Source organism: Tyto alba, unplaced genomic scaffold (assembly GCF_018691265.1).
Source record: "Tyto alba isolate M040663 unplaced genomic scaffold, T.alba_DEE_v4.0 Super-Scaffold_1, whole genome shotgun sequence".
NCBI classification, from domain to species: Eukaryota; Metazoa; Chordata; class Aves; order Strigiformes; family Tytonidae; genus Tyto; species Tyto alba.
Genome location: NW_024881261.1, coordinates 14,965,447 through 14,987,691, shown reverse-complemented (window position 1 = coordinate 14,987,691; position 22,245 = coordinate 14,965,447). Strand labels below are relative to the sequence as shown.

The window sequence follows — 22,245 nt, the reverse complement described above, 5'->3', positions numbered from 1 at the left end:
GCAAAGACGTGACCCTTTCTCCCTCTCCGGTGTAGCGTGTGTATTAGTTGCATCAGAATGGGACTGATGCTTTCCGGCCCTCTGTTAATTGTAGGAGGTGTTAACCTGACAAATGCATCTTGATTCCCATTAGGAGCTTTTGCTTATGAGAAAGGAAAAAACCTTTTTTGTTTTCCTTTTTAAGTCTGTTCCTCTCTGCAAGCCAAATAATAACGCTGTATGGCCTGCGCAGGAATGTGCTTTCAAAGAAATAGTTAAGTGACATTTCAAACAGATTGGATGTGTGGACTCCTGTGCTGGAAAACTGAAGTCCATTGGAGTGCCAGGGAGCTGTTCTTACCCAGGGAGACCTGATCAAAGTAGCGCTGATCAGCTCGGTCACTGGGAGATGATCTGGCTGAAAGAAGAGATCTTTACAGATGCACTGACCCCACAGTTAAGTTAATGGGCAATATCTGAGTTCACCTTTTATCGACTGCAATAGGTAATAAATTTAAATTACCACTTAAATTTCAAGTGCTGTTTTGTGCACACTCTGCTCTTTGACAGCATGGCATTTGATCTCTTCCCGGTTAACTCAATTTTGGGGATTTGGAGGGTTACCCCATTGGTTTTCTCATCTTTATTTCATCTTCACAGCTCGAAGGTGAACATGCTCCTGCTTTTTATTGACCAGTGCATCAGTGGTTTTATTTGTCTCTTTCTGCCTCTCTGTAGTGATGGGGAAATCTTACTTGGGTTCGGAGCTGTTGAAGGAGAGATGAGGGAGACCCTTCCTGTGCTGTGGAATCTGCAGCTCACATCTGGGAAACTCCATTATGTCACTTAACTGTTGGCTGGTTAAGATGGATTTTGCTGCGTGTGCAGGTGTAGCCTTCTTCCCCACCCCATTATTCGGACTCCAGATACCACAATGGGGTTCTTAACTTGTAGTGAGATTTGTGTTTTTTCTAGTTCTGTTTGTAGCAATGTGTCTGAAGAAATTAATACTATGCTGGTCACTTTATTTCCACTGTTTGAAAGATTAAATGTGCTCCTGTGTGTTAACATAGGAGTCCTTTTATTTAATAGCTGGGAGAATTAGGTGTGCTTTTTAATCCTGCTAGTATGGCTAAGCCAAGTACGCTTCCTTACAGTTCCTGAAAATTGTGCTTAAAGTAGGCTGCTTAAACTTTCTCCTGGGTGGCTTGGAAGGTGCAGAACAGAGATCGCTTTCCTTGGTAGCCAGAGGACTTCCCTTGCCTGTACCAGGAAATGTCACAGCAGCACAAGTTTAGGATGACTGCCTAACACGTGTGTTCCCTCCTGAGATCGCTGTGTCCTGGAATAGTCTCTGTAGTTGTTAATTCATTCAGGGTAGTTTGATCATACCTAAATGTTTACCCTAGAAGAGCTATGCTGGTTGGTCTGTATTAACAAGCCCCGCTGTTAGGACCAGCTCTATCCTAACTGGTTTCTCTTTAAAAGTGCAGAGATGGTGGAAATAAATGGCTTCCTTTAATGTAAATAACTGATAGCTTGCTTGATCTGGCATAGCGCGGTGTCTTTTGCAAGAGTTCTTCAAACTTTGTTCTTCAGAGCAACCTTGCCAAATTCCCGTGAGAATGTACAAATTAAGGGTGAGAATCAAATTGCAGGTTACTCTCTGGTAGAGTGTTGAAAATAAATAAGCTTACAGTTTTCAGTCATTCCCTTCCCACCATGTTGACCTGCTGCAGTAGGCTTACTTCAAAACTGGTGTATATGTGTGTGTTTTTTTTTTTTTTTCCCCCACCCAGGTCTCTGCTACCACAACAGGCAGCTCATGTGGTAGTGCTGTCAGTCAAATCCTTTAATTGGTTTAAGGGGAGAGGGGCTTGTTTTTTGGTGGTCTGTTTTTTCTTTTTGGAAAGAATTTTGGTAATTAGTTGGGTAGATGAAGTTTTGAAGCTTGCTTTTGGGGTAGGAGTAAAACATACTTAACCTCAACACAGAATGAAGGTTTAGGAGAAGGAGATGAAAAGCCAGGCATGGCAGGATGTATGTCCTTAGCTGTTGCAGAAGATGAAGTAGGTAGGTGTGTGCTTGTTCTGATCCTTAGGATGAACAGCTGGAGGGGTTGGTGGTGGGGCTATTATTGATGTTCTTTGCTCAGAATTGCAAAATAAGTATCTGTTTCACTTCTGTGCTTCCAGACAAGAAACTTAGTTTTAAGAGAGAGCTGCAGCACGTTCCTACTCTCTTGTTGCTCTGATCTCTTAAAGTGTGAATAAACATGATTTCTGAAGCAGTCTGCAAAAAGCTTCTCTTCTAAAAAGCATTGTTTACTTACAAATAAATAAATTGCTTTTGAAAGAGGGGCAATTTTCTACTCCTATCGACAGACCTTAAACCTCTACCAGCACTGCCAAATCTATTCGTCTACAAGCTGATCAAACTCAGTGTTTACCTTAGTTGAATTCAATCATTCAAATGTAATGCAAGGAAGTGTGAGGTACCCTTTCTATGGGCCTAAAAAATGACCTGCCTGATTTTGCTCAGCGCAAAGAGATTCTCATTTGAAATAAGTTGGCTTCCAGCTAATTGCCCAGTTGGCCATTGCTGTAAAGGGGAGCAAGGCATTACCTGTTTCAGAGTTGATTTGTGTCCTGGTTCCTAAGATGCAGCAGGGAGTGAATGAGCAACAATGTCGTTTGTGGAAAGAAGCTAGTGAACTGTTTCCACTGATCTCCTTGTTGACAAGTGTGTGGGCTTGCCTTTTTTTTTTTTTTTTTTTTTATTCCTTTTTGAACAGTTTTCCTAGGTCTCTACTCAAATGCTCTCTGGCGCTTGCTCTTGGTGTTTTTCACAGGCAGATCTCTGCATGTGTGATCCTAAATCCAAAGCATTCTATTTCTAGCTCCCTGCCTGCCAGAGCTACAAGAATTCAGCTTGAAAAGCCTCATGTTGTAATACTAATATTTTAAGATTGGCCCGCTTTCTATGAGCCATTGTACAGCTGCTTTCCTGGTGGCCTGGACGGCTTGGGAGGGCAGCAGTTAGTCCTCCTTATCTGGGGACTTTGAGTCATATGTTTTGATCTTATTTATATCTGTCTCCACTATGATGTTATATTAAAAATCACTGTTAATAACCTGTTACAAAGAAGTCACAGAAACTGTGTATAGCAGTTCTGAGCTCTTGTTTTCTGAATCATATGGCAGCTTTGAGAAAATTCCTAGGTTCCTTATTAAAATGATTGCCAATTGGACCTTAGAAGATTTTTCTTTCCTAAGAATGTTGTCATTTTAACTTGATGAGCTTCTCTTCAGGCTCTGTTGGTCTTGTGTTGTCTGTTTTTAATAGTGTGTATGTTTGGTGGCTGTATTTAGTGCGGATATAGGACTTGGAGAAAAACTGTCCATTTATTTGCTAGTTCCTTTCCCCCTTCCAAAGAAAACCAAGCCCCAGCAACTTGAAACATAAATCACTTACTTCTGAGGGAGCAGAGAAGAATACCTAGCCCTACCTACTACTGCTTTGAGTGCACAGATCCTCTTTTTGGAAGCAGGTAGGACAGGAGAGCAAGTGGTTGGTAGCCCTGGGATCCAAAGTTCTGCATTACTGTTGTTGGTCTGAGTATTTTTTTATTTTTTTCCCCCCCCCTGTTATTAGGTCACTTACCTTTCTGGTACAGCTCTAACCCTGGCTTCTTTCCTGGTCCTTTCCAGTTTTTATGGGTTCTCATCCTGCTGAATCTAAGTCCAGACTGCCTGTGAATAACCTTTATTTAATGGATCTGAATGCTCACTTTCTAGTTTATCTAGCAGGTTGTCTGTCTCCTCAGCCATTTTTCCTGTGTGAGCCTGTGACTGCAGCGTTACGAGAAACTGGAAGAAACTACATAAATCCCTTCTGGGATTATCAAAGGCATGTAAACCTCCTTCTTGGAAAACAATATTGTTTTCAAGGCTGCTTGGCTAACAAAAGGCACCACCTCTGATCCTTTTGGGGAAATTCATATGAAGGGAAAGGTGTTGAGGAGGTCCAGTGTGGAGACCTTTTGGTGAGAAGAGAGTGGAGGAGTGGTAGGTGGGAGCGAATTTGCCACCAAGATACAGAAGACAGCATGATATGCCTGCAGATTTGTTCCCTGAAAAAAAATTGTATGTGGGGGTGAGGGTTGCCTCGTGACAAACTTTCTTGGCTGTCTGACAGTGTAGCACCCGCAGGTACTGTGCTGCCAAGAGCTTTGCTGGCCTTGCAGAGCTCCTGGGGGGTGTGTGCTCATTCCACTGGAGAGAAGCAGATGTGGGTTACTGCAGGCAGCCCTCCTGCTGGTATGTTGAGGAGGAGGCGTCAAGGGGAGCTCGGTGGAGAACAGCTCCAGTTCTTCCTGGGCTCCCTACTGTGAAGCTTTTTTAGGGACCAGGAGAAGAGAAGTTGCTGGAGAGCAGCTGTGCTTCTTCAGCCTGGCCTTGGTGAGGAGCCCAGCTGGAGGCTCTGTTCTGCTGCTGAGAGTAGAAAGAAAGGTGGTTCATGTGGCTGGCAGAGAGAGGAGTAAATTAATTAAATGTCTTGAGCAGTAGAGATTTGAATCTGATGCTCCTGTTGGGTGTGCCTCTTTGATTGCTTTTTAACTGATTGCTAGCAACTCTTGTCATTCAACAAAGACAAGAAGTTGCCTTTTCCCCTCCCCTCAGTTGTTTGTGAAGTTAGCAAATGCTTTCCTGCACTGAAGCTGATGGGAGTAAATTGCACCACCAGTGAACCATATTCCTATCTGCTTTCTCTGTGTCTGTAAAGGTTATCTGTAATAGGTAGAGATGTAAACTTCAGGTCAGCCTGTGCAGCCAACAGTATTTCACGGCCAATTTTAGAGTAGAATAGAGAGAAGAGACAGAATGTCAGCTTCTGAGCAAATTCAGTAATGCAGGAGAATGATCAGGTCGTTTAACCATTGTAGTATTCTTCTAGGGCTGAGTTTTGAGTTTCAGTATTTCTCTGCCAATAGGAGGTTCTGAAGAGCAGAACACTTTCTCGGTGAACTTCAGTTGACTCTAAGCGTGTAAAAACAGTGACAGTGAATCCTCTGCAATAGGATGTGTCTGACAATGGCTGTGGTGGCTTAAAGTATTAGAAAAGAGGAAATTTATTTTGTTACCCACAGAAGCTTACTGATCTCACCAGGTTGTAATTAAAGAAGTTCTGGAACTAAAGATACCATCTTCATTAAATAGCCCTAGTTGTTTATTTCTTTCTGTGAGTGTGTCTAATCAACGCGGAAGCTTTTTCGGCCCTTGCACACAGATAAACAGCAGTAGTGGGATATCTCCTGTCAGCAGCTTTGTAATGCTGGTGGCAGAAAGAGGTGGATCTAAAGGTTTCATTTCTGCTTGTGACTTCTGTATGCAGCCATCCAAAGGTAAGTTTTGTTTTGGCAGGCTGTGATAAGGCTCCAGCTGGTAATTGAGGAAATGAGGGAGTTAGCCACCTCGCACTTAATCCATCATGTTATGAGCCCCAGTCCCTTCACTTCTCTATTGAAGGAATCATTATAGTGAGTGGGAGTACAGGGGGGAGGGCAGTGAGGGCAGTTACTCAGTTACTTAGCTTGAAGCATCAATGCCATTAAACTGTAGAGAAGACCTACTCATATTTCTGGTGTTGACTAGTGTCGGATTTTGTCTTGCTTGCAGGACAGGCATTTTAGCGCACAGGAATCTTGTAAGACCTGGAGAATTTGAAGTCTCACTACTTCTAAACGCTTTAAGATGTATGCTTAGTATTGAGAGTCATAAGTCAGTTTTACAGTTGCTCAGGTAGACCTAGAATGAAAGGACTGGCTAAGCAGTGTGTTGAATGAGTCTCTATCTCATGCTGCCTTGCTTTTTCCGTTAATACTTAACAAGAGCTCACGTTTTCATTAGGTTATGTGCCTCTACAGAGCTGTGGTGCAATTGTGGTCTAGGTGGACCAATTGCACTTCTAGTATTCAATCCCTCCCAATTTCACTAATGGAGCTTGTAAAACTAGCCCTCAACATGCAGTATTCCAGTACTCTGAACCATACCCTGGTGAGCATGACCTGGCACTCTTGTTAATTTGACAGGGTCCTGAAATACAGCCTACCAACTACAAATAGGAGTGTAAATACTTGGTGCTAATGAACTACAGCCAACAACACAGGGCTAACAGTCCCAGATCAAGTGGTTGATCCAGCTTGGCTCCTGCCAAGGTCACTGAGTCATCCCACAACTATCTAGTGATGGGGTTTTGTTTCGCTTTTCAACAATATATAATAATGGAAAGAGAGATGCATAAATCTGTCAACCTTCTTCTGGTGGAATCAACCTTTTCTCTTGGTCTACAAATCGGCATGGCCTCATGATTGCTGGCAGAAGAAGTTATGCTGGGAGTAAACTATGGCTAAGTGTGGTGGTGTACAAAGCATCTGTGAGAAGGGCATGAAAAGTAAAGCTGACTAAGGAACTATAAGGAGAAGAGGTGACGTAGTCACCTCAGCGTACTTCTTCTAATAAAGAAGTAGGTATAGGGAAGAGAAAGGGATGGCCTGAACAGGTAAGTTGAGAAGCCCTTTGGTGTTCTAAATGGTGTTTTGTACAACATGCAGTAATGAAGATCTGATTTTTCAAAACCTATTATTATGAGTTGAGACAGAGAAACTATACTAAAAGATTTCCCATAGCTTCTTTAAAGAAAAAAACCAAACCAAACCAAAACAAACCCACACCAGAAAACCCCACTGATGTTATGACTCCAGGATATGAAACTGTACTGTGACTTTCACAAAGTGGACTTAGAGTGTTAAATAGGGACCTGGTTCCTCCAACTTGAAACATGAAGTTGCAACATCAGAAGGATAGGTGGCAGAGATCTCCATCATGCTTGAAGAGAAAATGGATGTTCTTTTGACTTGCCACTGAAATTGCATGTACTGGATGTGCATAACAGTGGCCGGCTTAGCTTATCTTTCCGTTCCTGGTCCCCAGTAACAGAGGCTTTGATTCTTTCCAAACTTGTCTCCACAAATTCTTTGCTTTTTTTGGTCCTCTTTTTTAGCAAAAGTGCTCTCTTCCCTGTTTGTGGCTCTGTCTGTAGTAGCTTTCCACTCTGGAGAGTCATGAGTAGGGGCCCTTGGAAATCTTTGAGCCATTGTTCTTGTGTTTTGTGTTAAAATTGCCTGGGAGACTTCCAGACTTTTGGTAAGCAGCCAGTTTTCATTGAGAAGAATGACTTTCAGGATTTGCCACACTTCATTGTTGTCTATGGGACATCATATGGGCTGTCTGTCTTTGACAACCGTGTTGTTTTAGTACACAACCTGTAAATGCAAGAGACTTCTTTGGGTTGGCTGGCATGTTGGAGGTTAGGATTGTTACATGGGTGTTTGTGGGTTTTTTTTGTGATTTAAAGGCATTTGCTCTTTACCTACTGGTGGTGATATCTACTTGAGAGGACTAGTGAAAGAATACTAGAAAAGCAACTTGTCTTGTAACCAACTCATATTAAAATACCCAAGCCCTAGATTGAACAGAAACCTCAAAGGTAAGAAAGCTTGTGTGAATGGGACTTACTGGTTGTCATTGAAGCATTTTGCTTGTAAATTGTTTGGTATAGTAATTTCAGTGTTTAAATATGAAGCAACAGCCCTTCTCATCAAGAAATTGTACTTTGAAGGGCAGAGTTAAGTGTGATGCCTGTCAATCTGGGAACTGAAATCTGATAATTATTGAGGCCTCAAGAGTTACAAGTTAATGTGATTCTGCTGCAGTTACTAATTAACCATGCAAGAGCTTTGCTCCAGCCAAAGGAGCTGGGGCCAGAAGATGAGCACATACATTTAGTACAAAAGATCTGTATAGTTTTGTTTTCTGTAATGCTTTCCGTTGGGATTGCACCATTCTTTTGCTGGCAGTCCTAAAAGGATCTTCAAATGAGAGCGGTGTTGAAACATTGCTCTGTACAGGGAGAACCATGCCATCGAGACTGGGCTCCTACTTGCTTGAGGTTCTCTCCCACAGCAGGCATGAATGAAATTCGGTGTGATTTTTTTTTTTTATAGTGAGTTTTTTATGGTGCTATAATCTCTTACAGTGATATGACAAAGCCATCCACGACTACTGATCTTTGTGGAGGCGAGCAAGGCTTTATTTTCCCCACTTGTCCATAGGTAATCAGGGCAACAAAATGGTGACTCTGCCTTAGCTGGATACTTGGCTGCCAGCAAACAGTTTTAAGAAGGATCTTGCCATTTTTTGCTTTCTTCCAGTATTCTACCTCCTGCTTTTAGAAGTCCTGGGGGTTGAAAGTGCAGCCCTTGGCTGAAAGTAAGCTTGCAGGACCCCTTTCCATGCAACAGTTACATGAGGACAAGGATCATCAGTTGCCTGCTTTTTATTGCTTGTGAATTGCCTGTCAGCAATTTCTAGACTCCTACCAAAAAAGGAAAAAAAATCTGCCAGTATGAACTTGTTCTTGATAAAAATTTACAATCTGGCGTTGAAAGTAGGTGTGACTGTGGGTTTTAGGCAGGCTGCAGGCTTAGATCTTCCTATCTAGCCTGGGACATCTTTCCATTGGAAGCAAGAACAACTCTTACAGTTACAATTCCCGTACATAGCAAGTGCAGACAGAGGCCTTCAGTTGATACTACAAGGCATCTAGTAAGAGGCTTCAGTTAAATTTTGTACTAGTTAAGGTAGGCCTAAATTGTGAATTAGAGTTATTTAGTAGCTCAAACTTGAACTCCAGGGGACATCACTAACTTATCTACCTTGAAGCAAAAACTTAGTGTGGTATGTTTTCTTACGTGAATTTGTGTGGGTTTTTTCCCCTGCTGTGTAACTGAGGTATGTGTACAGATGAAGCTTTTTGACTGTCTCGGTTTTCCTGCAGTAGAGGAGAGGAGTAAGGAACGGCTCCTGTAATCCATTACAGTGGTCCTGTAATGGATTACATGGTTATAGTGGTATGGGTTTTATGATGCTCTTCAGATGTGATCTGGTCTTTGTTACATGCTGGTTCCCTACCCTTATGGGGGATAACTTTTATCTTCTCATTGATACTCCAGTTTGCCTGGAGCCTTTTGAAGTAGTTAGATTTGAAAACACTGATAACTGCACAGCTAAATTCAAGAACTTCACACTGCTCACATGGAGTATTTTTTTTCTTCTCTTAGTGTTGAAGCTTGAGCTATGTGAATGGGATTTCTCCCAGAGAAAATCCCTGTCAAAATCACTGTCTATTTCTTGCTTAATGAAAACCCTATACCGTGTAGCTTAGACTCAACATCGGCTACTAAAAGTTTGAGGGTTCACTTGCAAGAGAAACAAGACTTGTATTGCATACAGAGGAAAGCCTGCTTCTGTTGCTTCTATACTAGCATATTTGTGTCTTCCTGTGACCCTTACAGAGATCACAACACACTTAAAGCTTTGTTCCCTTTCCATATGATGGAGCCTGCCTCTCTGTCATAATCAGGACTGACAGTTTTGTAGGTCTTTCTGTTCCGTTGACAAAAGCCTGGGGGGAATTACGATCACTAATGTTGAATTGCTTTGCCAGTAGTTTACTGGTTTAATCCAGCTTGTGTTGCATTGTCTGAAGGCTCCCAAGGAGAACCTGGAAAGGAAGAAGTTGCACGGTTCACCCTGTGGGCAGTCGTAGTGGGGGGTGAAGCTTCCGTGGGAATCCCCTGAGGTTAGAGCTTGAGGAAGGTGGCTGGGACAGTGAAAAAACTTAATTACTTACATAATGGATGCAGTCTCCAAGAACTACAGCAATCTGTTGCTTGATGCCAATCATAGGGTTGAACCTGTGAGTGAAGTTGTGTGTTTAGCCAATGTGCAAGCAAATACAGTAGCTTTATTTTTTCCAGCTTTCTCCAATGCCTCTGGGGTTAAGGGTGGGGATGAAGGTTTCCCTGTACTGTGTGATGCGCCACAGATGGGAATCCCAGTCTATTTTCCTCCTCTGTGCAGGGGCACACCTGCTGTGCATAGGATGAGAGGTCTATCAGGAGAGCTCTGATGTCAGTGGCTCTATTCTGTTAATGTTGTTTTGTGGTTTTGTTGTGTGTTTGTGTTTGTTTTTGGTTTTTTTTTTTTTTTTTTTTTGCTTTCCAGAACAGCTGTTTTGAATTTTCTGGTTTTTGCTGTAATCTTTGAGCAAGCTTTTTTTTTTTTTTTTTTTTTTTAACAAGAGAGAGCCTGGGGAAGGGTGTGTAGTTGAGGGAAGACACACATACATTTGAGTGTTAAGGGCATTTTAATTTTTGGTTCCTGGCCTGAAAACTAGGTTTAAACTTGTTGCTTGTCTGCTGTTTGAACATGGTCCAGTGGTAAGAGGCTTTAATACATTTATTCTTTGCAAATCATCAACCTCACATCTTCCAGTAAAGGAAAGAATTTGAGTGTATAGCTTCCAAGAGTAATAGCCCTCTCAGCCCCATGCAATGCACAGGCTTCAACCAAAAAAGTTCCAAGAAAAATATTCAGAAAGGGGGAAGCTGTCTAGCTGTATCCCTGATGGTTTTGCATTTAAACTATTGGGCTTTGCAGAGAGATCAGTATGCTCTTTTTTCAGATAGAAATGCAACATCCTGGAACTAATAACTATGCTAGAATATCTTAATTCAAGCACTGAGTAGAGAAAATAACGTCTCATATTTCCCAAGTTTATATTGATGATGCTCTGTAGTTTGCCATTTTTCCCGCTATCCAATTAATTTATAGCTGAAAACCACTATTGGAGGTACCCTGCTTTCTACTTGCATCTACCTGTTGATCAGTAGAAAGAACTGAGTGCCCGGAAGTGCTTGAAAGGCTTAGAGGAGGATGCTGAGCAAAGAGCCACCGTGAAGAAGCTGATAGGCTTGGGAACTTGGAAGGCATTTGCACTGAGCCTGGGTCTACATCTGTTTCCTCTGAAAAGCACTAAGACAGCAGTGTCCTACCAATTTTTAGAGGAAGCTTCAATGTGAACATTCTTTCAGGAGGGAATGAAGTGCTTTAAACTCAACCTCATTTGTTAAAAGAATCTCTTGTCTTAACCATCCTCTCCAGAGCTGCAGTTTGTAGTTGTGACAAGGAATGAGGTTGTACTGTGATTAAACGTATACTCCCACAGCTAGAGGCAGCATGCAGTTTCTGGGAGCAAGATTTCTTGCTGTGGTAATGCTCGTGAACAGTTCTCCTAACAAAAGGAATTCTCATCTGTCAGTGTTTTGTGTGGCTTTGAGGATGACTGGGGCATTAAAAAACTGAAGATATGGCTGAATGCAAAAGTGTTTGCAGATAATAACAGATTTTTTTTTTTAACCTCGTAAAGCTGAGTGTAAGGATTACAGGAGATTTAATTTTCCTATTCCTGTTTGTTTCCTCCAAAATGGAAAAATGACCCAAGGAGATCAAGGGAATAACTGCTTCAAGCAAGTTAGGCAAGGATAAAGTGGGGGGTTTGATCTTTTGGGTTGCCTAGTGCTGTTTGAAGTTGCATATAAACTGTGATGCCTTCTTGTGCTTCGGTTACTTTGCTCTAGAATGAGGACCATTTTTTGTCCCCTTCCCTTGTATCAACTGAGTAGTTTTGTGGGAGCCAGTATGTTTCAGCTTTTCTCCTGTAATTTAAGGTATATAATAGGAGTTTGGTTTAATCTTCATGTAATAGCTTCTTTGCATGATGATTGCAGCTTTCTTTAGACCGACAGTCCCTTCAATGACTCAGATTTTGCTTCTCTTGCCCTGAGGTCCTTGGCTGTCAATATCTTTATTTAGTGTTTTCACTCTCCTTTCTGCAGATCGAATCATAGTTCTCCAGGCACTATTGGTTGGCAGAAGGTGAGGAGAATTAGAGAGTGACTAGCAACAGATGAGATGAGGCCATCCACTAGACAAGTGTGTGAAGAAAGTTAAGGTGAATGCCCCAATGGTTAATGCTCTGTTCTGTGTAGCATTATGAGTAAAATTTAGCAGCAACTAAAATTGCCACTGTAAAGTTCACTGAGTGCTTTCTAACCTCTTACTGACACAGGCGGTTTTAATATCTTGTTTTTTTCCTTAGTGTCAGAGGTGTCACTTACCCTTTTATCCTATGCTGCTTGGCTTTTGCTTTCAGGTGGTTTTAAAGTAATGTCCAGTTTAGGATTGATTTATAAACTAAATACTTTTCTGTTTTTCTGGGCTGAAAACCTAGTAGGCAAGTCTAAGTGGCATGCCTCTTATTGCTTAAATTCCCTGTCTTGAGGCATATGCAAGTAGATCTCTTTTTTTTTTTTTTTTTTTTTTTTTTTTTTGTTGATGACAGGGTGGTAACCAAAATATGATTTAAAACCTTGGCTCCCCCATAAGCTAGGAAGTCTTAATCTCTATTCTTGGTGCAGCTGGAAAGTTATTCTTGCACCATGGACAGTTTGGTTACACCAGAGGTTAACACAAGAGTGTTCATTATTGCCATCTGTGCCAAGGAGTCTTGAGCAAGCTGGGCAGTAACATAGATCCAAGCCTGTTCTCACTGCTGGTGAAATCTGGGATGAAAAGGATGGCTTAGCTGGGCTTTTCACCTTATTCTGTGTGTGGTGTGATGGGATATCAGGAAATAGCAGCCCACAAACCTGCTATTTGTCAACAGTTAAGGGGCTGTGCAAGATCTGTCACTTTAATAGTCCAACCCTGCTCTAGGGTGGCGCAGGCAACTTCCTTGGTGTGCTGCTCACTCTGTCCTGGTTTTTCTGAGTGTATTGGCAGAGACTGGATTCTGCTTCTGCTCTGATGGTTGTGTTGGGTCCACATGCATGTCAGGGTCTAGGCTGGACTTGCCTCCATGACACAGAATTGAAAGAACCTGCATCCTGTTGATACCATTATCACTGTCTCTTCACGCTTCCATGAATGACTTAAGTCTGTTTAAAGTGTCTGTTACTGCAGCAGCTCAGTGTTGGACTCGTAATCAAGGGCACCATTGTGTTGTACGAAGAGTTTTGCTGTGGTTGTGATCAGTTTGACCTGTCTAGCTCTATCCTGGCTCTTCATTGTTTTCTTTGACATAAGAGGTAGGAACAGGATGGAGGAGCTGAGAATTTTGCTGCTTGTCCCATTTAGAAAATGGATGTGACTGGAACAGTGAAAACATGATGCATTTTCTCATCTCTCTCTTGGGGGTTAGGCTTGTGCAAGCAAGGGGTGAATGGAGGTTTGTCTGCCTAAAAGAGGAGAATGAGTGGTGTCTTCCAGTAAAGTGTGAATTCAGAAATCTTATTGGAAAAGTTGCTACCAGATGTGACAGAAATAGATTTCTAGTTTCAGAGAAAATTACTTTTCCTGATTTTTTTTTTTTTTTTTAATCCCTTTGTGTTAGAACAGGGAGGCGAAGGCAGTGATGGTAGGACCAGGTAGGGCAGCCTCTGAAGGCTAAGCATGGAAGAGATGGGAGTGTCCAAACATTTGAATTGCTAACCTTTTGAAGTTGCATGGGGTAGATGTCTCATTACCCTTGCCCCAACAAATGCACATTTTTATGTGTGACATACCAAGCAAATTGTCTTCTGCCTCAGATGGTGAAGGGTTGTTAAACCTGTTTGGCTTCGAGGCAGTCATTCTGGGGATTCTCTTTATCTGCACGTGTGAGGGTCAGGAGGCCTGCAGAAGCCACTCTCCTCTTCCCATGTCTGGTGTCCCCCCTGCAGGGCCAGTGCTTAAGGTAAGAGCTCCTGGGGAGAGATTTTTAGTAAATGCTTACAAAAATAATTGTAGAGCATCACTCCAGGGTCAGGTAAGGGAGCTGCAATGCTTGTGGGGAAATCTGCAGCCACGACTGAACAAGCCAGTGACTTCTCACAACAGGGAGAGTGCTTGAGTACAATGCTTGAAGATCTTATTAGATAAATTGAACATTAAACTAGGTTTGCACTTTGATTTAAAATTTGATACTAAATTCTTGAAGTCAAATCATCATGTAATTCTTATTTTCCCTATCAGAGTAAGCTCTTTTTCAAGTGACTGACCACATTGTTGTCCATTAAAGTGCTGACTTCAGCACGAAGAAACAGTTCATCAGCATTATGTACACAAAGATGCATCTTGGCAGTGATCGTGTTTCTTGGTATATAGCATATATGTAGCAGGTGACAATAATACTGAACAAAGGTATGAGCACTTCTCTTTGCTTCTATTTTTTTTTTTTCTTTTTTCTTCCAGCTATTTCAAACTCCTCTGAGATTGCCGAGACAAGCCTGGGTATGGGGGTGGTCAAGGAGAATTCAGAAGCTCTATAAAAAGAGGGAAAGTGAGAGAACTGCAGTTGTTCAGTGCATGAGAAAATGTTAAAGCATAAAATATAGAAGATGAAAATTATCAGAAAAATATGAAGAAAAGGTGGAAAGAGTAAAACCTACTATTGAGCATAATCACTAAAGTATCTGATTTCCCTCTGTTCTTGTAACAGCTAACATGCTCCTGACTTGCTGTTTATGCTCACTTTTTTTTTTGGTGTGTCTCAGTGATCCATTTAATGTTTCTAAAACAGGTGCCACAGACGCAGGCAATTAAGCTGTTCCACCAAAGGATGAGACTTATTGCTGAAGTGATGGCTCACTTACCAGAGCAATTAAACTATGGAAATTGTCAGGGTTTCCAGTGGTAACTATTTCCTTTGGATATTTTTTGTGTTATGGTCACAGCAAGGAAACTTTTAACTGTGGACATCAGTCTATTAGGAATTGATTTGTAGTCATAAGTTTACTTTATGTGAGCCTCATAATGCAAGTAACTGCTTGGTAGTGGAAGCTGAGCTGGATTTGAACCTATAGAAGATTACTGAGTCGATCTTTTAATCTGCCATCTTATTCTTCACTCCTGTTTTCTGTTTGGATGTTGTAGTTTTGAGATGGTTTTGGAAAGGCTACTGGGAAAGCTTGCAGTCATTTTTCAAACAAAAGATGGTTTGTCTTCATGGCTGGGAGGGTTCATTTGGACACTTGCTCTGAATTTTTTTTTGTTGTTTGGAAAACTGAAGTTCTTAGAAGTTAGATGGCCTTGGCTTTCTTTGTTCTTTCTTCTGTCTTAGACATCTGTATCGGCTCTCTCACTGAGCTCTTTATCTTACTTGGCTTTTCTGTGGATGCCTGGAGGCCTTGGCTCACATTCTCAAGAGTGTCCACTGGTTCAAGAAGCCATCGCTGCTATCAAATTACCTTGACAGCTGTTGTCCCATTTCATATTTGCCATCCCCTCCCCCTGTCTCCCTTGTGATTTTTGGCAGAAGCTGTGGCTATTGAGCAATAAAACTTGGATCTCAGTCCTGTTGCTGGTGGGAAAATGAGATGAGAGCATACTAGTTAATGCCTTACAACTTGACTTCTTGCTGATGTATAATCAGTAGCATCTTTATTTAAAAACAAAACCTACCACTAGCTACTCTGTGGATTGAGTGGATGGTTCATTTACTGTTCATCTGGAGTTGTGCGATAGGTGCTAGTCTCAAAGTAGCACACTCTATACCAAGATGTATATGACCAGACCAGATCTGGAGTTCTTGACAAATGTCTGTGCATAAGGACTGCAAAACAGCTAGGATGCTTGTGTTAATGAAAGTAATCCATAAGGCCACGATTCACTTTGTCTTCATGTTAGTTCTATTGATGATCCTGCCCCTGCATAACCTGGAATAGAGCTCCTGTAGTACTATTTAGTAGATGTTAAATATGACCCTATAAAAAGCAATTGGTCTTGCTTGGATTTGAATTAACCAAATGTATAGAGGTAGCATCTGGGGGCACTTCTGTGTGTGTGTGTGTGTGTGTGTGTGTGTGTGTGTTCAGGGATTTCATCGCTGCACTTTTAAATGTGGTCATAAAACACTTTTGACAACTGACAGAAATGGTGATGATCTTGGGACCTACCATCATAAGAGAGCTGCCATCTCTGTAAACCTCTCCTTTTAACATGTTTTGTTTCCTTTGTCAGTTGTTTGAGAAGTTGGCTGATGTATGACATGCTTTAATCTCTACTGATCATTCCTCTTGTCCCTGTTGGAACATGTCAGCAACTAAATTTTGTGTAACATACTGGAAAAATTAGGGGAAGGAAGGAGCAGATCTTAATTAGAAAGATGACTGACAGAAAACAATTAATGTATCCAGAGCACTCAGTTCTGAGGAATACATAAAGGAAAAGCATAATTAAAAATTATCTTGCTTGCAATGTGTATGATTTTACTAGCTGATAACATCAGTGTGAAATGTAAAGCTTGTAAAAGTCTGGATGAGACCAGCCTTAATGCATGTCTTACAGCTTCTAAATTACTGTGCAAAAGGGGGAAGATGAGACTCCTACTGAAACTCTTGTTGTGACTGTTTTGTACATGTCTGTAGAAACACATTTTAAGCAGTTGGTGAATAGTTCTGGTGTGTGTGGAGTGAAATCATGACTTCAGTAGATGACTGTAAATTTGAGGGCTGGCACCTTAGGGTTCCATCCTGGTAGGAGCTGGTGGATTGTGGCACACTGTTGGGTCCCAGGTGCTGTGACATCTTCCTGGGTTGTGCTGAAGAAGAGCCAGGGATGTAGTGTGCTGAGATGTGAAGTTAAGGGAAAAATCAGAAAGCACAGTGTTAAAGAAGATGTCTTCTGACTTTGGAGAATCACAATTCCATCAACATTACCCCCTGGAAAAGAAATAGAAGTAAAATAGGCAGTGGATTACATCTAGGTGAAAAATGTGTGAAGTGTCCTTCCCTCAGCTGTAAGTTTTGAGTTGCAGCGTGGGATGCATGGGTTTTCTGTTGACATGTGAGGAAATAACTTTTTACTGACTCTTCTTTCCTCCTGAAAGAAAACAAAAAACTCTAAGGCCTCTATTTGGTGTACAACTTGATTAAAATGAGGTGGGTTTTATATATATATATATATATATTTTTTTTTTTTTTTTGTTAAAGAAAAAAATGGCAATTTATCCTTCCTGTCCTGCATCCCTTGCTGTCCTGGCATTTAACATGAGTTTAAACAAGGTGCTTCTTGGTCTGGTCTCTCCATGGAGATCAGAGAAAGCGCTGGAAGGCTTGAGCTTCCTGCGATCCCTGGCATGTCTTCCGTTACGCAGCTACGGTTATTGTAGCAGTAGGGGACTTGTTAGTTTTCCAACTGCAGTTCCCAGTGAATGTGTCTGCTCTGTGGTGTAGACTCCTGCATGTTCGGTGTTAAAATAGTTCTATAGCTTTCAGGCATCTTGCATTTCAAATACGGGTGGAGAAACAAGTGTTGGCCTTTAAGGCAGGGGTTTCAAAGCTTTTTGATATCAAAGGCCATGTTGACAACTTGGCAAGCGCTTGTGGGCCCGAGTGTGTTAGATCTTTAGGATAGGAGCTGACTTGCTGCAGGCGTTGGAAAGGATGTTTTGCATTGTTTAAATGTATTGTCAGGTGTGTTATGTCCTTTCTCTGCAATGTGGCTGCTGAAATATCTCCTCCTTTCGTGCTAGGCTTGGTTTACTTTCCCATCAGCCAGAGAAGGGGTTAATTTGCTGTTACAGTCCACTCCAGCTCACTTCTTGCTGTCCAGTCTCTTCTGCTTTAAACCTGCTCCCGTGGGGATTCCTGACCCCTCTGCTGCAGCAGCTCGCACTGTGCCCGTGGAGGGTGGAAGGGAGCTTTTGGGGAAAGCGTTAAGCTTGGCTGGCAGGTTGCGGGGTGGGAGGAAGCATCTCAGTTGGGAGTCCTTCCTAGCCCTTTCCTGGGTGTTGGAAGAGGGTAGGGTTCTGCAAACTCAGGAAGACAGCTGGTTCGGGCAGGGCAGAGCTTGTCTGTCCTGGTCAAGGTCTCAGAGGTCTTACCAGGTTACTTGCTTGTTGACTGTTTGAAATACCAGCATGTGTCGCTTCCGCTCTGTTCTTGCACTTCCCCGCCTTGCTGAATTGCCACTCTGCTTTCTTGCATTGGGTGTGTTAGCGTCATTGGTTTGCTGTGCTATTTGAGCATCTTTGGATGATAGACAAACATCTTAGCAGTACTTAATGAACTATGCTTACATCTATAAGAAGGTTTATTTCAATTTTCTATGTGAGGCAAGTGAAGTGCAGAGATTAGTGCTACAACACAGTGCAGAAGGAAAAATGCAATATACAGAGATGTACCAAAACTTTTCATAACATCAACCCTTTTTGAACCAGGGTAGCTGTGACAGTTTGGAATGCAACCAGGCTAATTGTTTGGGTCCTTGTCTGGCTCATGGATAGAGTTTGTGGCTCGCATTGAGCTCTGGCTGCACCGCTGTCTGGCTTGCTGGAAGGAGCAAAGCTGGCACGGATGTTTCAGCTTTTAAACGCAGTCACAGGTTTTGGTCTGAGGTGGACGTGTACTTTGAGCTGCATTGTTTTGCATGAGAGACTAAACAACAAATCTGTAGCAGTGTGGAGGAGAAGCCAGTTCTAACTCCTGGTCATGTGCTTTCACCACAAAGACCCTATTTCTTCTTTTACTTAACTGAAGAATTCCATTAGATCAAAAGCTAGTTAAGGAAAATAGAGCCCCATGTGGTCCTATGTGGTTACTTAGGCAAGTGCTATTTTTAGGAATCCCAATTGAGTGAGCCTTGGCTCTTGCTGCTGTTAAAATCCATGGAAGCAAAATTAAAACTTCTACCTTCATCTCAACTGCATGTAGGCCACTTGGCTCTAGCCTCCTGGGTTTTTCTCTTTTGTGCCCCCCCCCCCCCCCCCCCCCCCCCCCCCCCCCCGCTCATTCCTTGCCTTGTGGCGATTTTTGCCTTTCGGAGTGAGAGTTAATCAGTTCCTTGGGTGTGGGAGATTTGGAATAGGCAGGTAGGAAGTAACAAGTTGTTCCCCTTCTGCACCTCAGGATCCTTATCAGAGTTGTTAATGATCTCCTGCCCTCCAGTCCTAGCATTCTACCTAACTCTGCTCAACTGCTTATCCTCACTTTAGCTTCCGTGGTCCAGTTTTATTTATCTGTAAAAGATGCTCATTGCCTGCTTCTCCCCCTACCGAGAGCAGGGAGCCCAGGTTTGCAAAATGTGACGTGTTTGCAGCTCTTTCTGCTTGGTGCTGCTGAAGAAAATTTGCTCATAAAATTTTGTATACAGACCTCCTTGACATGCTTTGTAGCAGCACTGAGGGGTGGGGGACAATGATAGAAGTAGGACAATTTGCTCTTTAATTAAAAGATAAGAATCCAGTTCCTTTTCTGGAAACAGCTGCCTGATAGTGACCAGATTCCTCTCTACAACTTCATGCCCTGGCTTGCAACATGTAGAAATTTAATTGGTTATTTCTGTGGGTATTTTTCTCTGAATCTGAGCAGAAAAGCAGTGGAGGGTTAAGGTGGAGGGCATGGCAGGGAAAGAGGCTAAGGCCTGAGAAAGCTTTGGGAGTGTGGCTCCAGGGAAAGCCTGCTGAACCTTTGAATTAGCTGAAAAGGTAGAGAACTGCAAGCTGATTCATGATGTTTGTACAAATTTATTTTCCATATTTTTTTTATTAAAAAAAAAAAAACATTGTAAGGAAATCACTCTGTCACAATTCTAACTAGAAGAATAAATTTGTAAAGTCCTGCAGATTTAACCAAAGGACTTGGTTCAGAAGAGAGGGTGAACAGTGTTTTGAGTCTGAGGACCATCTGTTGGCTCATGATTTTCTTCAGGTTGCATGATCTCTGCTTGAAGAACCCTTTGTCTAAAAACAAGAGCAACAAAAAACAACCAACCAAACAAAAAGCTTCTGAAGTCTTGTGTGGGGGCTGAAATTTGCTGCATTTACCGGATTGTGTGGAGAAGGCATAGCAATATTCTGTGAAATATTTGAAGTCCTTATAAATGCAGAGCAAGTAACTGGTGACCTTTTTTAAGCAGGGTTGATATTAGCCACTTGTTAACATTTCCCGTCAGTCTGAGGTGATGGGAAATCAGTCAGGGATGATATTTGTGCTCGTGTAAATGCAGTTAGGTGAGCAGAGTCTTCATAATGTTTTGGTTTTCTCCATTTAGAGATCTGGCTTGAGTTTGACTGGCAAGAGAGTGATCTAACTGATGCACATTGCATGTACCCTCAGACTTTGTGAGCCCTAGCTAGGAGTGATACGTAGAGAAGCCACAGGTAACTTTAACTGAAGCAATGCCCTAAAACAGCACTAGGAAAGTATTAGTCTCATGATAGTTGTGGATCAAAACATCCTTGACTATGCTTAGAATATGGCACGCATGGTGCTACATTGCTGTATCCTTGGTGTGGATGTGATTGTGTCAATAGACAGGGCTTAGGGATATTTAGCAGATACATAAGGGTCTGTTGGCTAGATGATTTCTCTTCCACATGTGTGTAGTCAGCTTGTCTCTCCCCACCCCACAGCTGCTATAGCAGTGACAGCCACTTCTGTAGAGCAAGAAGGTCTTAAGATCAGAGTGTGAAATCCTCACATGTAGAGGAGTTGTTCTTGTGGCTACTGGGAATTGTACTTGTGACCCCCTTCCGTGCTGGGAACCGGCAGTCTGTCCCAGGACATTGTCTTCCCTCTGTTTCACGTTGTGTCCTGTAATGCTTATTGCACAGTTGGGGTTTTGACATACTGTTCCTCAGGGCTAGAATAATTTTCTGTCTGGACAATTTGGAGGCTTTATGGCTCAAGTAATTAATCCCAAATTCTTTGAAAAATGTGGAATAGATAACACTTAACTGCCCTTCACATGGACTGGGGATCAGAAACAGCATCAATATGTAAACAGCTGCAAAGATCAACTGTACACAACTATAGGACTGGGAGCCAAGAATTTTCATCATAAAATACTGATCACTTACCTTGTGGAAAAGAAAATTGAGGGTAATGTCTTGTTACTGCAGAGTCTCCTTGCTGCAGCTTAACTAAAGAACGGGTAACTGCCGAGCCACAGAATGGAATTAGAGGGATGTTATGTTCCATGGTGACAACCACTGAACTGACTGTTGAGATGTGACATCAAGTAAGCTGAAGCAGCGTAACACTTCTCGCTCGTGTCCTTGTAACTGGAGAAGAAAGCATGTGCTGTTGTTTTCAGTCTGTCAAGCAAACTCGTTCTGTAAATGCACTTCTTGGCCCCCCTTCACACTTACTGAGTGGCACTGCACTGACTTTACTAGCTAGCCTGAAAGTCAGCTTTTTTCTTCTTTCTTTTTTTTTTCTCCTAAAAATGTTGTTTCCCTAATGATATCTTCCAGTGACTCTTATTTTTTAAATTATTCTTTGATATGACAAACCTATATTTTGTCTTAACCCTGGGTGTGGTTTTCACCTTAAAGTCCTGTTGGGATATCAGAGGGTCTAGGTATCACCTTTATGATGTCCTTACTTTTAAGAAAAATCCTATTTTTAAGGTAGATGTTTTGTAAGAGAGAAGTGAGAGCTGCATTTTCAAAGCAGTTAAATTGCAATGGTGTCTTTAGTTGTTTTCTTTTGGCAGAAGTTTTTTTTTTAAGAAACAGCCGTGGAATATTGCCATGTTGTGTTCAGAGCATTCAAAGCAGGGTACAAAAGGTGAATGCAGACAGATGCCCAAGAGCAGTGGTGTTCATTCAGCATCGTATCTGATTTCAACCGAAGTGAGTGGAGAGGGTTAGTCCCCAAAGAGTTGCCTTTAAATGGAGAATAGCATGGCTGTTCTTACTTTGCTGTGGTCCCATGTTTAGCCTCTAAGTGAAGGGAGCGACTGTGATGCTTTTGAGAATTGCAGAGGGTGTGAGAAGGCGTGCAGAAGGGCACTGTAAGAACCTGGCAAAGAGCAGTTCAGCAGCAGGGTTTTAGCTCTTACATAGCCAACTATTGGGTAAAGCACCTGCAGCTCTTATTCCCCAATACAGGCAATAGTGAATATTAAGGCAGAGAAGACTGAGAATTACAACATAAAAAAAAGATTGTCCTTTGCTTTCCTTACTCTATTAGCTAAGCTGTGCATAGGGAGAAGCTGACTCACGCCAACCTGTGTTATAGGCTGCTTTGGGTAGAGCAGTTGGAAAACTGTGTCACTTCAGCCCAAGAGAGCTGTAGGAACAGAAGTGTGGTAATATATTAAAATTACATCAAAGGCTCTGGGAGATTTTAATGAGATCAGTTCTATATTTATTTTCATGGTTAGGAGCAGAAATAACTGAATAATGTCATGGAAATATTCTGGAATGAGGAGATGTAACAACCAAGACTGTCTCTAAGCTGGTCAAAGGCTTTGTTAACTCCAGGCCAGCTGCTTCAATGTAGGGTATGGAGAGCTTGCAGATAGAGGGTTTAGATGG

The 22,245-nt window shown here is 42.0% G+C and overlaps 1 protein-coding gene across 3 annotated transcripts in view; it reads left to right on the top strand.

The window, feature by feature from the left end:
* CNNM2 (cyclin and CBS domain divalent metal cation transport mediator 2) overlaps positions 1–22,245 on the top strand; it is a 126,994-nt gene that overhangs the window by 2,322 nt on the left and 102,427 nt on the right. The gene's annotated exons all lie outside the window — the stretch shown is intronic.